Raw genomic sequence first — 16,025 nt, forward strand, 5'->3', positions numbered from 1 at the left:
TAAAAGATATATTCCGTATGTGAGTCCTTGTTGGATTTTTGTGCTATAGATATATTCTCCTACTCTCTGACCTGTCTTTTCACTTTCTTATTCTTGTCTTTCGATGAACATAAATTCTTAGGATTAAATAAAATCCAATTTAATAGTATTTTCTTTTATGGTTAGTGCCTTTGCATCCTGCTTAAGAAGTATTTTTCTGCCTGAGGTCATGTATATTTTTTCAAAAGCATTTTTTATATGTTTTCTTCTTTTTATATTTATGTCTATGATGAACTCAAATTGGTTTTTTTGTATGGTAGGAGGTAGGCCTCAAGGTTCGTTTTCTCCATATGGATATCAAATAGTTCCAATACCATTTACTAAAAATTATCATTTTTTTCATTACAGAATTTCAGTGGCAATTTTTTGCGTTGGATTTATATTTAGTCCATATTCTACAAATTTGATTGTATTCATGTGTTTGTTTAAATGCGATTCTTTTTTCCATTCCATTGGTCCAATATCACACTCTCTAAATTACTCTAGCTTTATAATACGTCTTGCCATCTGGTGGTATTGTTTCTCCAAATTTGTTCTATTTCAACATTTGTCTTTCTAAGTTCTTTAAATTTCCATATAATTTTTTCCCCTCCCTGGTATTTAGCTTTCAATTTCACTGGATCTATAGATAAGTTTGAGGAAAATCAAATCTTAATCTTTTTAAAAAAAAATTTTTTTAATCTTTATTTTTGAGAGAGAGAGAGAGAGAAAGAGAGAGAGAGAGAGAGAGAGAGAGAGAGAGAGAGAATGAGTGGGGGAGGGGCAGAGAGAGAGGGAGACACAGAATCAGAAGCAGGCTCCAGGTTCTGAGCTGTCAGCACAGAGCCCAACACGGGGCTCGAACTCATGGACTGCAAGATCATGACCTGAGCTGAAGTCAGATGCTTAACCAACTGAGCCACCCAGGCACCCCCAAATCTTAATCTTAATCTTAAATTCTTAATCTTAATTAAATCTTAATGTTTAATTCCTCCAATCCATTAATATGTTCCATGTCTTGACTTATTTAGGTCTTCTTTACTGTCTCTTTAATATTTCATAGTTTCAGTATAGTGGTCATATACATCTTTTGTTAGGTTCATTTCTAGTTATTTTATTTTTTATGAGATTGTATACAGTATTTTTTAAAATTTAGGGGTGCCTGAGTGGCTCAGTTGGTTAAGTGTCCAACTTCGGTTCAGGTCATGATCTCATAGTTTGTGAGTTTGAGTCCCATGTCAGGGTCTGTGCTGACAGCCCAGAGCCTGGAGCCTGCTTCGGATTCTGTGTCTCCCTCTCTCTGTCCCTCCCCTGCTCATGCTCTGTCTCTCTCTCTGTCTCAAAAGTAAACATTAAAAAAAAGTTTTTAAAAATAAATAAATAAATACATAAATAAAACATCAAAAAAAAAAGTAAGTAAGTAAATAGGTAAAATTTCAATTTCCAGTTGTTTTTTCCTTAGGTCATAGAAACACAGTTACACTTTGTATATTGATTTTGTTTTTAGTGACACTCTAAAATCACTTATTAATTCTAATAGTTTGCAGATCATTTTGAATTTTTTATTTACATAGACATGTCTTCTGCAAATAAAGATAGTGCTTTTTCTGTTTTCCAATATTTTTATCTTTCCCTTCTTTTTCTTTGTCTTTTTCTTTTCTATTGTATTGAATAGGGCTTCCTATACAATGTTGAGAATATGTGATGATGGTGTACGTAGTTGTTTTTAGACATTATTGGCTATCACCACTGAAGATGTGGTGCTACTGTGACCTAGTGGGTACAAGCCAGGGATGCTGCTAAACGTCCAAAATGCACAGGCTATACTCCCACGTCAAAGGATTTTCTAGACCCAAATGACAGTAAGTTGAGAAATCTTGGTGTAAAGGAAAGCAGACTAACATCTCATAGACCTCAGGGAATGGCTACTGATAGTCATAGCCTTGACCCTGAATCATTAGGAAAACATTAGATTATGATCAGTGTGCCCTAAAATATCATGCATTCTAGAAAGATTTATGTAAAAGTGGTTAATATTTGCAACACTTTGGGGCTTTCAGACATGTTTCAACTGTCTAAAGAATTAATTTATTTGAAAGATCTTATTTCCAAATAGTGCCAAATGCAGGAAGTATTACAGAAAGTCAAGACCTCTTTACAATTTTTGTATTGCTCAAGGTAATTTAAAAAAGATTTCTGGCTTACTGGATTGATATTTGCACAAAGAGATTATTTTTTTAAAAAGTTCTAAAACAAACTGTGGTTTGGACTTCAGGGCCCCAGTGACATTCTTCCTCTCTATAGAGTCTTTTACACAATAGTCAGCCTGGACCTTGGACCTAAGCAACATTTGTCTATCAGCTGGGAGCTCATTCAAAAGGGTTCCTCCTGCAGACCAGTCATTCCTTTCACTTTCCAACCTAGGGCAGACTCATTTGGTGCATGGAAAAGCCAACTAAATTTGGTGTAATTGCAGCAGGTTTCTGGAATTCATCTGAATGGCATGGAGGAGGAGTAGGAAAGTGTCATAGAAGAGAATTATGCAAAAGTTCAGGAAAGGGTAAAATGTGCTGGAAATAAAATGAATAAGCAACGACATCTGGAAATTGATTGAAAAAAGGCAACAACTGAAAGTGCATCTGGGGAAGAGAAAACAGGACCCAGATCGCCACAGATCTGGAAACATCAGGAGCCTAGAGAAAGTTCTATTATAAAGAAAACAAAACAAAATCCCTGTGGCCTGGTGACATGCATTCGAAAGCAAGCAAATTTGGGTTGACTTTCTGACCAAGAGATATCTATCTATATTTAAGCATGCTTTGTGAGCTATGAAATATGTGCAGAAATGAAGCCCAGAAGAGTCAGAAATTCCAGGGGTAAGGAAAGATGGCACTGCTGTGGCAAAATACAAAACGGTGCAGGGTTGAGTGGAGATGGTCTTTGTAACTGATAGGTCACATATGAGGCAGCAGTAAACAAATTTCATTGCCTCTTTGACCACTGCATTTATGTCTCACATTCCACCTGTCTCCTTAATGAAATACTTTCTTGAGTCCTGGGTCACAATATCATCAAGATGACACTGGCTTGTGATGTGGCATTAGTGTATTTCTAAGTGTATAATGTAACACTGAATAATAGCCACATTGGCACTGCTGGCCATAAATCATGCTATTATCTGCTGGACCTCAATGTCATCATTTAAGTCACAGAGGAATGAGTGTGTGCTACAATCTTAAGATACAAAGTGAATCTGTCATATCAAATCTCCAGGGATGATGAGGTACAGACCGCCAGAGCTTCTGGCTAGTGATTCTTATGGAGACTCAAAACCAGGACAGAGTGCCTTTCACTGCTGGGATTGTGATGGGACTATTTGTCAAGAACCCAGTCGTGTTATTCAGGAAGCTAACAGATTTTTTCCTGCGGTAGTATTTTGGTGCTTTGCTTTCAATATCTCTTCCCTTTAGTTCTTTTGGTCCACTTTGTAATGCTAAACAGTAAAGTTTAAAGAAAAGATACTATTTTGTAGTGCATATTATACTAATCCGTGGAGAGGAAGACGATAAGGAAATCATCTATTCATAAAGCATTTGCCTGTAAAGGCGAAAATGACACAGTACACAGATACCTCCTGTTATGGGTTGAATGCCCCCTAACTTCATATATTAAAGTTGTAACCCCCAGTATCTCAGAATGTGACAGGATTTAGAGAAGTAATCAAGTAATTAAAGAAGTAATTAAATTAAAATAAGGACATTAGGGTAGGCCCTAATATGACTGGTGTTCTTATAGGAAGACAAGATTCGGATACAGACACACACATAAGCAAGACCATATGAAGATACATGGAGAAGACAGCCATTTACTACCTAAGGAGAGAGGCCTCAGAAGAAACCAGCTCTGCCAAGACCTTAATCTTGGACTTCTAGCCTCCAGAACCGTGAGATAATAAACCTCTGTTGTTTAAGCCACCCAGTTTGTGATACTTTGTTATGGCAGCCCTAGAAAATGAATATATCCACATAGAATTTGATATATTTTTCTGGATAAACAAATATTTTCTTTATGTTTAAGTGGAGTATTAAACAAATACTGAGTGTTGTAAATAAAATGAAGAGATAATACCAAATAGCCTCTACAAATTTTCCTAACATAAAATGGACATAGTATGAATTCACCCTCCATGATACAAACGTTGTCTTAATTTGAATTTTCATAGACTCAGCCCCACAGACTGGGATTGGAGTATATTCGCTATTCGGAAGTGACAGCAGGAAATCATGCTCAAGAAGTAGAGAAGTAAAACAGAAAAATTTGGGTTAAAAAGCAGACTGCCGTCATAGGCAACTGGGGCTCAATCCCACTGAAGACCTCTGGAAGAGAGTATAGAACATGCCTCAGAACTGTTGCTCTTAAAGAGTGAGGCAGGTGCAAACAATAAAATATCTAGTAAAAAACTTAACCAAAGAGATGAAAGACCTATACTCTGAAAACTAAACTACCGTGATGAAATTCAAGACAATGCAAAGAAGTGGAAAGACATTCCATACTCATGGTATGGAGCCGCGTCAGGCTCTGTGCTGATGGCTCAGAGCCTGGAACCTGCTTCAGATTCTGTGTTTCCCTCTCTCCCTGCCCCTCCCCCACTCACACTCTGTCTCCATCTCTCAAAAATGAATAAATGTTAAAAAAAAATTTTAAATAGGGGCACCTGAGTGGCTCAGTCGGTTGAACATCTGACTTCGGCTCAGGTCATGATCTTGCAGTCTGTGAGTTCGAGCCCTGCGTCGGGCTCTGTGCTGACAGCTCAGAGCCTGGAGCCTGCTTCGGATTCTGTGTCCCCCTCTCTCTGTGTCCCTCCCCAGCTCATGCTCTGTCTCTCTCTCTGTCAAAAATAAATAAACATTAAAAAAAACTTAAAAACAATTTTTTTAAATAAAAATAACTAACCTACAATCCAGTAATTGCACTACTGAGTATTTTCCCCAAAATACAAAAATATTAATTCAAAGGATTATATGCACCCTTGTGTTTATTGCAGCGTTATTTACAATAGCCAAACTGTGGAAGCAGCCCAAGTGTCTATCAATAGATGAATGGATAGAGGTGGTGTATACATACAATGGAATATTATTCAGCCTTAAAAAAGGAATGAAATATTGCCATGTGCAACAATATGGATGGAGTTAGAGAGTATTATGCTAAGTAAATTAAGTCAGTCAGAGAAAGACAAATACTGTATGATTTCACCCAGTTGTGGAATTTAAGAAACAACAACAAAAAAAGAACAAAGGAATAAAAGAGAGATAGAAAAACTAAGAAACAGACTCTTAACTACAGAGAACAAACTGATGGTTACCAGAGGGGAGGTGGATGGGGGAGGTGAAATAGGGGATTAAAGAATACACTTCTCATGATGAAAAAAATTAAGTCATGACATCCATGACTAGCCTAGCCCCATGCCCACTACAGCATAAACAATGGTTGCTCACCATCAATATCATCATCATTAAGATGGCTGTTATTACCCTGGTAGACGGCTGGAGTGCTCTGAAAACCTGGCCCTCCACAGCTCAGTGGTAACAGGTTCTTTTGGGGTGCCTATGATAACCATGTTTTTACCCAATTACAATTTGTTTTCTATCTCCCCTTACAAGAGGTTAATACTGAATCAATTCACTCCAACATAATCTTTAAAAAGAAAAAAATATAGTCTCATCAACCAAAATATCCAAGCCACCTGTCCATATTTCCTGGCTGGGAAGAAGTGTTCAGAAGGTGCTCACTCACATGAAAGACTCCCATCAGAGTCATCTTCCCAGAGTGTGTTAATTATTTTCAGTGTCTCATGGAAGCATGGGTGACATGTCCCAGCTAAAGGCACCAGGGATGAATCAAGGGTTATCAGTCTTCTATGCACTAGCAAGGGGACCTCAGGCTGTTACCTGCCCACAGCTGGGAGTCTATCTTGTAGAAGACATACCAGGCCCAATGAGCCCACCGAAATTAACACTAAAGCTGAGCCTGAAACCCCCAGTGAAAGAGCCTACATGAGCATTTGGGACTTCCGGAAGGGATGTAAGGGCCCAGAGATGGTAGAGTGCTCTCAGGAGATAAATTGGTGATTTGGGGTAGCAGTCATGAAACTTAGTTGTTGAAGCTGACTTCAACTTCAAATCCCGCCTTCATCTCTTATTACCCTTGTGACTTTGGACAAATCTCTTTATACGCTACTTACTCCAGTCCCTTGCCTTTAAGGAACTGGAAGGTAAGTGGGGACATGGGTGAGCAAGGGTGGTAATTGCAAGAGAATGATGTGTACTGTCCTAGAGGTAAACCCAGGAGATAGTGGGAGAAAAGAAAAAAAACAAAACAAAAGAAAAAAATGAGGCAGGTGTAGTATTTATGCATCAAATCCATTTGTCATTGCTTGAAAGCTGCACCTCCCTGGTAGCCCTCCCCTATTCTGCTCAGGCAGCCAGAGTCCTAGGCAGAGGGTCTCAGCTGCCTATAGTGAGTACTCAGGCTTCCATTGAACAATGAGGTCCACGGGGATATGCACAGGGCACTGAAGTGCACTGTACATAGGCTTTCTGTGTGCTAGCGTCTCTTTGGAGGAAGCCTGTGATTCAGGTGGTACTGCTCTAGTGGTAGGCCAGGGGCTTAGGCTTGCTGAGCCTGCCAATCAAGTCATTTCACCCCCACAACCATAGTATTTGGTTCACAAGTCCCAAGCCAGAACACAGAGCTCTCTCCAGGACTTTTGCCAGCAAAGAGGCTCCCTCTTTACACTGAGATTTCTAGCTGCAAAGCTGATGAAGGTGGAAGCTACCAGTAGCTATCTGTAGCTCCAGGTCAGGAGAGCTGGTCTGAGGTTGACATAATCATACCGAAAACTCATCAAGAGATGGTACACAGGATATGCCCCAGGATCCGGGCTTAAGCTTGGGCATCATAGTTACATGAGTCCATCAATTCCCTTTGTTTGCTAAAATTATTTGATTGGGGTTTTTGTTACTTCAAACTAGAAGAGGCTCATCTTTTTTATTTTTTTAATGTTTATCTATTTTTGAGAGGGAGAGAGAGAGAGCGAGGGAGGGGCAGAGGGAGGAGACACAGAATCTGAAGCAAGCTCCAGGCTCTGTGCTGTCAGCACAGAGCCCGACACGGGCCTCAATATATATATACTTTCACTTTTCTTTTTCAGATTTTAACATTTTAGGATACTAATAGTTTTGCTTTAAGTTACGGTAAAATATACTTGACGTAAGATATACTTTTGTTCAGTTAGCTCAGGCTGCTGAGCTAGAATACCATAGACTGAGTGGCTTAAACAAGACAAATATATTTCCACTGTTCTGGAAACTGGGAAGTTTGAGACCAGGGTGCCAGCATGGCCAGGTTTGGGTGAAGGGCTTCTTCCTGCTCTCCAGATGGCCACCTTCTTGCACTATACTCACGTGGCCAAAAGAGAGCAAAAGACCTTTCTTGTGTCTCTTTCTATAGGGCCACTAACCCCATTCATGAAGGCTCAACACTCATGGCTTAAATAATTCCCAAATATCTCACCTCCAAATACTATCACATTGGCAATTAGGGCTTCAACATACAATTTTTGGGAGGACACAAATATTCAGTCCATAGCACCATTTTATCCATTTTTAAGTGTCATTAAGTTCCTTCATCACTGATGGTGATGATGGTGTGCAACCATCACCACTCTTCATTTCCAGAACTTTTTCATCACCCCCACCAGAAACTCTGTGCCTATTAAATACTAACTCACCTTGTCCCTTTTCTTGGCCCTTGGAAACCACTGTACTACTTTCTGGCTCCATGAATTTGCCTCTTCTATATTCCTCATAGAAGTGGAATCATACGATATTTTTGTTTTGCATATGACTTATTTCACTTAGCATAATGTTTTCCAGGGTCATCTGTGTTGTACCATGTGTCAGAATTTCATTCCTTTTTCAGGCTGGCTAATATTCTATTGTATGTATATACCACATTTTGTTCATCTGTTTATTTTTCTATGGACAGTTGGATTCTTTCCACGTTTTGGCTATTGTGAATAATACCACTGTGGACATTGGCGTATGAGCATATTCTGCCAGCAGGAGCTCAGATCAGTCCTGAGGTGTCATTCAGCAGTGTAAGGTTCTGGGCTCTGGGGTCAGGGCCTGGCTTCCACAGCTTCAACATTGGCGAAGAGCCCCAGTTTCTCACTCACTCTTATTCCTGCCCGCTGCCTCCTTACTTTTATTTATTTACTTACTTATTTACTTATTTTCTTCCAAGTTTTTATCAAATGCCAGTTAGTTAACATACAGTATATTAGTTTCAGGTGTAGAATTTAGTGCTTCAACACTTCCATACAACACCTGGTGCTCATCACAACAAGCACAATCCTCAATCCCCATCACCTATTTAATCCATGTCCTCCCCCTCCCCATGCCCTGCCCCAGGCTCCACCCCTGCCCCCCACACCTCTCCTCTGGTAATTGTCAGTTTTTTTCTCTACAGTTAAGAGTCTGTTTCTTGGTTTGTCTCTCTCTCTCTCTCTCTTTTTTATCCCTCTATGTTCAACTGTTTTGTTTCTTAAATGTCACATATGAGTGAAATCATATGGTATTTGTCTTTTCCTGACTGACTTATTTTGCTTTTCATTATACTCTCTCACTTCATCCATGTCATTGCCAATAGCTGGATTTCATTCTTTTTTATGGCTGAGTAATATTCTACTGTATATACACATACCACATTTTATATCCATTTATCAGTTGATGGACATTTGCCACTTACTAGCTTTTAATCTTTGGCTACTTATTTACAATCATAATTATACCTATTAATAATAAGTATAATACTTAGTAATATGATAGCCATGATCGTGAATCCACACTGTGCAAATAAAGCATTAGAACTATATGTGTATTCCAGCTAGTTATTACAGTATTAAAGGGTGGTGTGTCAAACGATTCTTTGCAAGCAACAAAATCTAGCTCTGACTAACATAAACAAAACAAAACAAAGGGACATTTATGTGAAAGCTCCTCAGGAGTTCACCAAACTGATGGGGAGACAAGTTTGGAAAAAGCAACATGAAGCCATTAGAGGGTGCTCCTAGAAAGACAGAACCCCAGCTGTTTCCTCTCTCTTTGAGTCATTCCCCTCGATATTCCAAGTTTCAGAAGAGTGAGTCTGATAAGGTTGATCCTATACCAACTCATCCTTGGGTGGGGTCAGGTTGGGCGTGTTGAGAAAAGAGTAGTCAGGGAGGAGGAGGGGGATCAGCAGTAACGGAAAGGATGTTCCTGGATCCCTTTGACTTCTGAAGGCCAATCCAGGGCATCTGAATTTACCATATCACTAACGTGGCACACAGTGGGCGAGATGTAATTCCCCAAAGGAAATTAGAATGTCTTTTGGACTTACCACTTAATTTTTTTCACATACACCCTAAAATAGGAGAATGAAAACTCTTGGATTAGAGTAGTACTTCTCAAATTTTAATGTGCATAGGAATCACCTGGGGAATCATGTTAAAATGCAGATTCTGATTCAATAGATTTGAGGCAAGCCTGAGATTTTTCAGGTACTAAACTCGCAGGTGATACCTTTCGTGCCGGCCTATGAACAACACTGTAAGAACAAGGCATTAGAAAATTGTGTGTGTGAGCAATGATTTGATACTCATAATTCATCTTTTTATTTTTTATGTTATATATAATTTAAAATTTCTTTTACTGAGATACAATTCACATACTGTAGAATTCATCATTTATAGTGTACAGTTCAATGGCCTATAGTATATTCACAAGGTTGGGTGAATATTCATCACCATCTATGGGGCCCCTGGGTGGCTCAGTCGGTAAAGTGTCTAATTCCTGATTTTGGCTCGATCGTGATCTGGATGTTCATGAGATAAAGCCCTGTGTTGGGCTCTGTGCTGACAGCACGGAGCCTGCTTGGGATTCTCTCTCTCCCTCTCTCTCTGCCCCTCCCCTGCATGAGCATGAGTGCTGTCTCTCTCTCAAAAATAAGTAAACATTAAAAAAAAAATCGAATTTCAGAACATTTTCATCATCCCCCCAAATTTCCCCTATTAGAAGTCACTCGCCATTTCTTCCTTTCCTCAGCTCCTGGCATCCACCAAACTATCCTCTGTCTCCATGGAGTGGCCTATTCTGGACGTTTTATATAAATGAAATAATACAATATGTAATCTTTTATGTCTGGGTGCTTTAACTTAACATAATGTTTTCAAGGTTCATCCATCCAGTGCAAGCCTGAGACTTCATACATTTTTATGGCTGAATAATATTCCATTGAATGGACATCCCACATTTTATTTATCCTCTCATTAGTCCAGGAACATTTGGGGTTATTTCCATTTGGGGGCTATTATTAATAGTGATGTTGTGCACATTTGTGTGCATGTTTATGTGTTTACATACTCCAGATCTCCTGCATATATATCTAAGAGTGAAACTCTATGGTTAACTTTTTGAGGAAGTGCCAAACTTTTTCTCACAGAGGCTGCATCACTACACACACACCAACAATAATACTTCACATCCTCATCAACACTTGTTACTATCAGTCTTTGATCACAGTCATTCAAGTAAGTATGAAGTGGTATCTTATTGTGGTTTTTAATTGCATTTCTCTAATGGCTAATTGTGGTAAGCATCTTTTTATGTGCTTATTGGCCACTTATATATTTTCTTTCGTGAGATATCTATTTAAATCTGTTGGCTATTTTTTGCTTGATCTGGTCTTACAGCTTTTTTTGAAGTTTATTTATTTATTTTGAGAGAGAAAGCAAGAGTAAGGGAGGAGCAGAGAAAGAGAGAGAGAATCACAAGCAGGCTCTGCACTGTCAGCATGGAATCCAATGTGGGGCTCTAACTTACGAACCGCGAGATCATGACCTGAGCCGAAGTTAGATATTTGGCCAACTGAGCCACCCAGATGCCTCTCTTTTGTCCATTTTTAATGGGGCTGTTTGTGTAATTTTATTGTTTAGTTATAAGAATTCTTTAACACTTCTGGATACCATTTGTCCAAAAGACTATTCTTTTTCCCGTTAAATGGTGTTGGCACCATGGCACTTGTCTAAATCGACCATAGATGTGTAGGTTTATTTCTGGATCCCCAATTCTATACCATTGATTTATATGTCTGTCCTTAGGCTAGTACCACACAGTCTTGATTACTATAGCTTTATAGTAAATTTGAGTTGGGAAGAGTGAGTTCTCCACCTCTGTTCTTCTGTAAGATTTTTTGGCTATCATGAGTCCTTTACATTTCCATATGAATTTCAAAGTCAGTTTGTTAATTTCATCAAAAAAGGAAACTTTCTTTGGGTTTAGTTTTACCCTCCTAAGATGAAAGGATAGGTTATTAGTTTGAGGCCTTCTTTCTTAATATAGGCATTTTACAGCTATAAATGTCCCTGTAAGTACTGCTATAACTGCATCTCATCAGTCATGGTATGTTGTGTTTTAGGTTTATTCATCTTTAAGCATTTCCTGATTTTCCTGTATTTCTTCTTTGAAGAATTGCTTTTTAAGAAGGTGTTGTGTAATTTTCACATATTTCTGCCGGTTTCAAATTTCCTTCTGTTATTGATTTCCAATTTTATTCTATTGTGGTCAGAGAACATATGACCATGGTACAATTTCAGTCCTTTTAAATTTATTGGCATTTGTTTTATGTATCAGTAAAAGCATATGATCTAACCTGGAAAATATCTCACATGCACTTGAGAAGAATGTGCATTCTCCCATTCTTAACTAGAGACTTTAGGTATAGTTAGCTTAGAATGGTTTTCAAGTCTTCTATTTAATTGTGGAGTTTTTGGTCTCTTGTTCTATCTATTATTAAAAGTAGAGTATTTGAAGTCTCCACTATTATTGTTGAATTGTCTATTTCTCCTTCAAGTTTGTCAGTTGTTGCTTCATGTATTTTGGTGCTCTGTTGTTAGGTGCAATTATCTTTGAGATAGGAGGGAAAAAGATAAGTTCTAAACAAAATTTCATTTATTCTCTTTTATTATTACCCATGTATTTACCTTTACCGACTTTCATTTTTCTTTATGTAGATCTGAGTTGCTGTCTAGTGTCCTTTAATTTCACCTAGAAAGTCTCTCTTTAGTATTTTTGTAGGGCAGGTCTCTGGTTCATTTATTTTTTTCTTGTTTAATTAATTCAGAAAGAAGATGATGTAACCATATGGATGGCTATGAAATCTTCAGAGATAACATAAAATGATAAAACAATAATTAGTCCTTGTTACAAAAAATATTTTGCATTCTTTGGAAATACTGTAGTTCTTTTATTTTGAGCCAGTTCTATAGGTTCTCTTGTTTCTAAAACTGAAAAAAAAATTCTTTGTTATAAGAGTGATGGAAAAACCCTTCCTGAATGTAGCAATACTAATAATTAAATTATGAAAAGCACTTCAGTCTTCAATTATGAAATAAATTCTTTGTGAAATCAAATCTAAGTCTGTAAACAATGGTGTTTGTTTAAAAAACTGAACAAATAATGGAAAGTTTAGATAAAGGCACAGAACATAATTCTTGAATATTGAGTGGTAGGATTGTCTTTCATAACTCCTTCCAAAGTGTTTTATACATATTAATTTAAACCTCACAAGTTTTCACTGGTAGATCATTTATCCACAAGTGTTTGCGAGTAGATCATTTATCCCAGAGATAGAGGATGGAAGTGAAGATACAACTAATGGAGTCTGGAATTATAATTTTCTTACCAGAAGCAAATGTTGTTTCATAATGGCCCTGGACTTTTAGAGAGAACTAGCAGGCTTCTATAGGCGTAATAGCAGTTGTATTTAATCATGGACAAGAAGAATCCAAAATAGGCCTTGGCACACAGCAAGTGTATTTAGTGGCCTTGCACCATAGAAACATGTCAATTTGCAATGTACCATAATCGCACACTATTTCTGATCTTGCCCATCACAGACTCTCTTGTTTCTTTGGCCAGGTAGGCAGGGAGGCAAGTGCTCTCCTTCAAGTCACTGAGGAACTGATTGCTGTCATAACACATCTGTTGATATCATTTGGGCCAAGCATGTATTGTCGATCTTACTCAAGAATAGTACTTTGCTCAAAGCCCTTTTAGAGAGTTCCTTCCCAGCATGACTCATCAGGAAGTTTTCTCAGAAACTTAGTGGCTATCTGTGAGGTCCAGCCACTAATGATCTACCTTCCTGTTCAGGCAGGATATTTTCCCTTAGCCAACTAAAGAAATCCTTTTTATAAAGAGTCCTCCTGCTGAGCTTTTGGAGGATTAAGTGCCTAGTTGAGTGCCCTCCACCAGGCAAAGCTGGAATGGATTTGGTTGATTTCTTAATTCTGTGGAATCCATTTTGAAAACTGTCAACCAAAGCAGATTAACAGAATGATTACCTTGGCTATTTGTAGATTCCACCCATGGTTCTGAGGGCTTGATATCAAGTCTTTCCTATCTTGAATGTGATGCACTGAACAAGGAAGAGCAAAACAACCCATTTCGATGAATCTTGATACTTTATGAAAATCAGGTCTAAGACTAACCCAATATGATTTTTCAAGAGAAGTCTTGTTGATAGACAAGCTATTTTTCTCAAGGTCTTTCCATCTAGCTGGTTACCTAAGGTCTAGTTTATTTACTTCTTCCACTAGGTGGCAGGACTTTTAAGCAATGTTGCAAGTGTGTCCCAGAAAGTTCTCTTGGAACAGAGAAGTTAGAATTGTCAACATTTGATGCAGGTCAGAAAGTTTAACTGGATTATGCCTCTGGGTTTCTATGATTACCTTGCTTTACATTCCTCCTGTAATGCAGTTTATTTTTCCAGACAAACAATGCATTAAGAATGTGCTTTTGCTTTTGGCATGATGTCTCAGTTGCAGAAATTATTTTAATCACAGATCCGTGACTGCAACATCTGTGGTTTCTTGTTTTCAGGAGGGAAGAAGAGTGCGCCATGGACTCTGAAATGACAAAGGAGATAATCTTTCATTTCCATCTAAAATGTCAAGGGAGGAGGTTGGAGTGTTTGGGCCTGAAAATACATAACAAGAAATAAAAGGTATGATATTTAAGATGTGGAAAATACTACAAATGTATAAGAGAAAGTCAGTTGCTTCTGTGAATTAGTATTTTGTGGATTATTGGGATCAAATTATGTTTTGCTTAAATTTCATTACCGAATAATGGCTCCTTTGGCCCATAATTTAAGGTGAGTGGCATTTGGGGTGATCCTGGCTAATTGAGAAATTAGTCAAGATACTCTAGAAATCATGTCATCAAATACAAGGGAAAAATATTTTCCCAGCTTTCTGAAAATAAACTGGTGAAAAATGAAAAGGTCAAATTGCCATAAGCCCTTTGGCTTTTGTTATGGGCAGTTGTGAATAGCATCACTCACTCTCAGATAACTGGAGCTTGAGTTACATGAAATAAGCCTTTGGAATTAAGTTGATGGGTGGTCTTCACTTTAGTTTGTTACTCTGGCACTTGGGTACCAATACTTAATATTCATGATTAAGTCCAAGGAGGAAAATGCTTGAAATTACAACCTTCTTTTGTGTTTGGAGAAGAATCTAGTTTCAGCCCAACTTTTCATTTAACCAACATGTTTTAACCTTCCCTAACAGAGAAGGGGTAGAGTTCCAAGTACTATGAAATGTTTACCTTTGGTTCACTTGCTGTAGAATGTGACAGGTTTACAGATGTGTTTCCTGTATGAAGACAAGGAACCTGTTTCTTTCTCTCTCCTGCAATGCAAAACCTCACAAAAGCCTATATAATGCGGATACAGCTGTTGGGAAAGTTCAGGCATAGAAACTCCCCAAATGTGTAATCTATTGTCTCCTTGGCTGCTCCTGTGAATATCTGGCTTTCATAGACAGGTGCCCTTATTTATAAACACCTCCCATGAAGACAACCAAAGGCATAAGCAGTGCCTGTCAGGGTGAGTGATGGGTGTAGTAGGAACGAATAAATGGGTGGGATGGTGGTGAGTTGAAACCTGAGCTCTTCTAATCCCTTGGAGCAGGACACCTGGAAGCTCCTCGTGCTACTCCCCCCTCACGGCCCCTGTTTTTTTCAGATATGGGAGGGGGGAGAGAAGTAAATAAACAGTGTGTGTATGTGGGGGAGGGGGATGGGATGAAGAGGTGTTTGGTGTGTTTTCATCCCAGAGAGTGAACTTCAAAAAGCCTCTCATGACTGAAAACAAAGCTATGAGGGGTGGTGCTTTGCTTTTCACTTTGGTGGCCCTTATACTCTACAGGGCATGCCTTTGACCCACTGCCTGCCAGCCAGGCTTCTCTTTCCTGCTTCTTTTGCCTCTTGAAATTCTCGGAGTTGAGGCCAGGGTGAGGTAGGGACGTATTTGAAAGGAACGACCCGTGTGAAATCTTCTTAGTCTGCCGTGTAATCCAGTCCCTTTGGTGACTTTGGAAACATCAGTTGGGTCTTCCACAAGGCTGATACATCATGCATGGGTTTTCAGACTTGTAAAATGAGAATATTCTTTTCTCCTTTATTTTGAATTTATGGCAATGCCCATCAAATCCAATAGTTTGTGCTTGATAGTTTAAATAAACTGTTATAGTAGCATGACTCTGTATGTGGTTAGTCCTGAGAAATGAAGCTTAATTTAAATACCATTAATAAGCTAATTTTTTTCTAAGAGGCAAAGCACTGTATAGACAGTTCCTATGTTGAAGAGGAAAGGCTTTGGAATTAGGCACATTGGGTATAAATTTCTTTTTCAGCATTTATTACTTGTAAATGACCTCGGACGAGTTATTATACTTCCTTGTGCCTTAGTTTTCTTCCTCTGTAAGGTAGAGGTATAATATCTCTCTTTAAATGCTGTGATTGGGTGAGTGAATAATAAACGAGCAGCACTCATTCTGATGTGGAGCACTGGTTCAGTGCATGCTAACTCCTTCCTTCAAAGATTCTTGGCAGAACCTGTTT

At 38.5% G+C, this 16,025-nt stretch overlaps 1 long non-coding RNA gene across 3 annotated transcripts in view; it reads left to right on the forward strand.

The window, feature by feature from the left end:
- The window catches only part of LOC122217825, a 149,146-nt gene that overhangs the window by 101,557 nt on the left and 31,564 nt on the right, over positions 1-16,025 (forward strand). For all 3 annotated transcript variants that reach the window (XR_006201696.1, XR_006201694.1, XR_006201695.1), the window contains exon 4: positions 14,001-14,124. This is a non-coding gene — a long non-coding RNA (uncharacterized LOC122217825). The remainder of the gene's footprint in view (positions 1-14,000; positions 14,125-16,025) is intronic.

This window comes from Panthera leo, chromosome B1 (genome assembly GCF_018350215.1).
Source record: "Panthera leo isolate Ple1 chromosome B1, P.leo_Ple1_pat1.1, whole genome shotgun sequence".
Taxonomy (NCBI): Eukaryota; Metazoa; Chordata; class Mammalia; order Carnivora; family Felidae; genus Panthera; species Panthera leo.